The sequence below is a fragment of the Populus nigra genome, chromosome 2 (genome assembly GCF_951802175.1).
Source record: "Populus nigra chromosome 2, ddPopNigr1.1, whole genome shotgun sequence".
NCBI lineage: Eukaryota > Viridiplantae > Streptophyta > Magnoliopsida > Malpighiales > Salicaceae > Populus > Populus nigra.
In genome coordinates, this window is record NC_084853.1 from 20,474,534 (window position 1) to 20,479,533 (window position 5,000).

Here is a 5,000-nt window from a genome sequence, read left to right on the forward strand (position 1 = left end):
GGTGGGCGCAGTGTTGGAATCGGCAGCGCCGATGAAACCGGCAAAGTCGGCAGAATTGGCAGCGGGTGCTGGCGATGGGTCTGGACGGGCTGGATAGTCCAAGGCTCGACGAGAAAGACCGCAGGTTGAGACACTGGGGCAGTGGCAGCCCGCGGGACAGCGTCGGCAGATTCGGCAGCGCAGATTTGTGCGGCTGCAGGTTCGTCGGGGAAAATCGGCAGCGCAGATTTTTCGACGAACATGGGCTGGACGATGGACTGTCCAGGCCAGGCAGGAAAATTTGTCGAGGGGACACGCTGACGAAACAGCGCTGGTTCAGGCACGGCGGGCAGTGTTGGAATCGGCAGCGCCGACGAAATCGGCAAAGTCGGCAGAATCGGCAGCGCAGATTTTTCGACGAACATGGGCTGGACGCTGGACTGGCCGGGCCATGCAGGAAAATTCATCGAGGGGACACGCTGACGAAACAGCGCTGGTTCAGGCACGGCGGGCAGTGGTGGAATCGGCAGCGCCGACGAAATCGGCAAAGTCGGCAGAATCGGCAGCGGGTGCTGGCGATGGGTCTGGACGGGCTGGATAGTCCAAGGCTCGACGAGAAAGACTGCTGGTTTAGACACTGGGGCAGTGGCAGCCCGCGGGACAGTGTCGGCAGATTCGGCAGCGCAGATTTGTGCGGCTGCAGGTTCGTCGGGGAAAATCAGCAGCGCAGATTTTGCGACGAACATGGGCTGGGCGATGGACTGTCCAGGCCAGGCAGGAAAATTTGTCGAGGGGACACGCTGACGAAACAGCGCTGGTTCAGGCACGGCGGGCAGTGTTGGAATCGGCAGCGCCGACGAAATCGGCAAAGTCGGCAGAATCGGCAGCGCAGATTTTTCGACGAACACGGGCTGGACGGTGGACTGTCCAGGCCAGGCAGGAAAATTCGTCGAGGGGACACGCTGACGAAACAGCGCTGGTTCAGACACGGTGGGCGCAGTGTTGGAATCGGCAGCGCCGAGAAAATCGGCAAAGTCGGCAGAATCGGCAGCAGGTGCTGGCGATGAGTCAGGACGGACTGGATAGTCCAAGGCTCGATGAGAAAGACCGCTGGTTTAGACACTGGGGCAGTGGCAGCCCGCGGGGCAGTGTCGGCAGATTCGGCAGCAGTGTCTGCCGATTCGGCAGCGTTGGCTTGTTGGCGCGGGGGGCCGATGCGAGTGGGGACTTGGGCAGCGGGCAGTGAAAGCAAGAGTTTCCCCGATGCTGCCGGGAAAAACGCTCCCCGGGATGGCCGGGTGAGATGACCCGGCGGCCCGCGACGGGTCATTCAATTCCATGCCCCGTCAACATAACTCCCGATGTACTGTTTGCTTTTTCGGAAGAAGAGATCCATCCCCCCATCCTCGGCCAGCCAAAAACGCTCCAATTAATGGCCGGGTGAGATGACCCGGCGGCCCGCGACGCGTCATTCAAATCACTGCCCTATCGGCTACAACTGCTGATGGGTGGGATTAGAGGCCTGCCATGGTGGTGAGGGGCGGCGAGGACCGTGAAAGCTAGAGTTTTTCAGAGGCTGCCGGGAAAAAGGCCCCTCGGGTGGCGGGGTGCGAGGACCAGGCGCGTCATTCAATTCTCTTCCCTATCAACTTGGCTCCCGTTGGCGGGATTGGAGGCCTACTGTTTGTTACAGGGCTAAAATCGTCAGGGGAAGAGCTGACGAAACAATGCTGGTTTGGATGCAGGGGGTAGTGTTGGAATCGGCAGCGCGGACAAAATCGGCAAAGTCGACAAAAAAGACTGTTGGCCTGGACATCGGGGCAGCGGCAGCCATGCCGACAGGGGGGGAAATCGGCAGCGCAGATTTGTGCAGCTGCAGGTTCGTCGGGGAAATCGGCAGCGCAGATTTTTCGATGAACATGGGCTGGAAGATGGACTGTCCAGGCCAGGCAGGGAAATTCGTCAAGGGGACACGCTGACGAAACAGCGCTGGTTTAGACACGGTGGGTGCAGTGTTGGAATCGGCAGCGCCGACGAAATCGGCAAAGTCGGCAGAATCGGCAGCGGGTGCTGGCGATGAGTCTGGACGATTTATAGTCCAGGGCTTGATGGAAAAGACTGTTGGTCCAGACAATGGGGCAGTGGCAGCGCGGATTTGTGCAGCTGCAGGTTCGTCGGGGAAAATCGGCAGCGCAGATTTTTCGACGAACAGGGGCTGGGCGCTGGACTGGCCGGGCCAGGCAGGAAAATTCGTCAGGGGGCCACGCTGACGAAAAGAGGGGCTGCCGCGTGGAAAATCGGCAGCGCAGATTTTTCGACGAACAGGGGCTGGACTGGCCGGGCCAGGCAGGAAAATTCGTCAGGGGGGCACGCTGACGAAAAGAGGGGCTGCCGCGTGGAAAATCGGCAGCGCAGGTTTTTCGACGAACAGGGGCTGGACGCTGGACTGGGCCAGGCAGGAAAATTCGTCAGGGGGCACGCTGACGAAAAGAGGGGCTGCCGCGTGGAAAATCGGCAGCGCAGATTTTTCGACGAACATTCGTCAGGGGGGCACGCTGACGAAAAGAGGGGCTGCCGCGTGGAAAATCGGCAGCGCAGATTTTTCGACGAACATTCGTCAGGGGGGCACGCTGAGGAAAACAGGGGCTGCCGCGTGGAAAATCGGCAGCGCAGATTTTTCGACGAACAGGGGCTGGATGCTGGACCGGCCGGGCCAGGCAGGAAAATTCGTCAGGGGGGCACGCTGACGAAAAGAGGGGCTGCCGCGTGGAAAATCGGCAGCGCAGATTTTTCGACGAACAGGGGCTGGACCGGCCGGGCCAGGCAGGAAAATTCGTCAGGGGGGCACGCTGACGAAAAGAGGGGCTGCCGCGTGGAAAATCGGCAGCGCAGATTTTTCGACGAACAGGGGCTGGACGCTGGACTGGGCCAGGCAGGAAAATTCGTCAGGGGGGCACGCTGACGAAAACAGGGGCTGCCGCGTGGAGTGGCAGCCTGCACGCAGATGCGAATTCGGCAGCGCACGATGGCTTGAGCAGGTCATGGGTTCGACTTGGCGCGATCTGAAACCTGGACGAGGGACTGTCGACGCTGGACGAGCCAGCGCGGTGGCCTGTCGTGCCCCGTTCAGGGGGGGCCTGCCGCGGAGACAGCCCTCGCGGGCTCGACAGCGCAGGCCAGCGTCCCCGACGTCGCTGGCGGCGGCAGGCGAGCTGCCGGGGTTCCCGCATTCCTACAAGAAAACGTCGTGCTTTCCACATGAAACCAATCCAGTAAAATCAGCCATATTTTTATGAGGCTGCCCACTGAATTTGGGGTCATTCCGGGCCGGTTCCTAGTTTTGCGGATTTACTCGATTTCTAATGGTAGGAAAATTAAAACAAATACTTCCCGACCTCGAAAAATTCTGGGAAAATTAATGAAGGTGGATTGGATTTTTGCCAACCTCTGTGCAAAATTTCAGCTCAAAATACCAAGAAATGAATTTTTTAGAGGGGGGGTGACAGCTGGGACCTAGTAGTGTCTCCCCCTGCCAGAGCTGCAATGACACTTATTGCTCTTTAGGGAGCCACCAGGCCGGCGCCCCTCAAAGACCACACGCGCGCGCGCGCCCGCCCGCGCTGGGCGCTGGGGCGCTGGGGCCTGAGGGCCTGGGGCCCTTGGGGGCCCTTGGGCGCTTGGGCGCGCGCGCGCGGCCCCCGCAGCCATGCCGCGCTGCGCGACGCGCGGACAGCCCCTGCTGGCTTGCTCTCTCGCCCGCGGGGGGGCTGCCTTCGGGCCCTGGCCCCCCGCGTTCTGGCCTGCCCCCTGCGTGGGAGAGGCTAGGCGCTGCAGGGGCCAGCCCGACGTCGCTGGCCGCGGCAGGCGACAGCCCGACATCGCTGGCCGCGGCAGGGGCCAGCCCGACGTCGCTGGCCGCGGCAGGCGACAGCCCCTGCTGGCTTGCTCTCTCGCCCGCGGGGGGGCTGCCTTCGGGCCCTGGCCCCCCGCGTTCTGGCCTGCCCCCCGCGTGGGAGAGGCTAGGCGCTGCAGGGGCCAGCCCGACGTCGCTGGCCGCGGCAGGCGACAGCCCCTGCTGGCTTGCTCTCTCGCCCGCGGGGGGGCTGCCTTCGGGCCCTGGCCCCCCGCGTTCTGGCCTGCCCCCCGCGTGGGAGAGGCTAGGCGCTGCAGGGGCCAGCCCGACGTCGCTGGCCGCGGCAGGCGACCCGCCGGGGTTCCCGCATTCCTACAACAAAACGTCGTGCTTTCCACATGAAATCAATCCAGTAAAATCAGCCATATTTTTATGAGGCTGCCCACTGAATTTGGGGTCATTCCGAGCCGGTTCCTATTTTTTCCGATTTCCTCGATTTTTAATGGTAGGAAAATAAAAACAAATACTTCCCGACCTCGAAAAATTCTGGAAAAATTAATAAAGTTGGATTGGATTTTTGCCAACCTCTGTGCAAAATTTCAGCTCAAAATACCAAGAAATGAATTTTTTAGAGGGGGGGTGACAGCTGGGACCTAGTAGTGTCTCCCCCTGCCAGAGCTTCAATGACACTTATTGCTCTTTAGGGGGGTGCCCCCTGACTGGCCATGGGGCGCGCTGGCCTGGCGCCCATAGGCCTGCCGCGGGGGATATGTGGGCTGTTGCTAAACTCGGACTAAGGTGGGGGGCCTCATGGCCCGAAGTATTGCCGGCATCGATGACCCGTTTTCCGGCCGGCGACGACCCGATTCCGGCCACCGTCTTCGGGACCCGCTCCAAGCCGTCGGGCGCGTTGGGGCTGCTTATCCGCGGCGTGGGCGTGGCATTCATTTGCCGTGCTTGTGCCAAGGTGCTGGCAGCTGCTGCGCGGCTGTCTGCTTGCCGCGACGTCACGGCGGCGGTGGCCGCTGCCCCTGCTCGCAAGTCGGAGGCCTGGCCGACGTGGCTGGTGCGGACCGCCGAGCTTGGGGATTGCGAGGAGAGCTCTACGCTGGCGTGGGCGTGGCATTAAATTGCCGTGCGCGCGCCCATGCGTTGGCTCTCCTCGCAA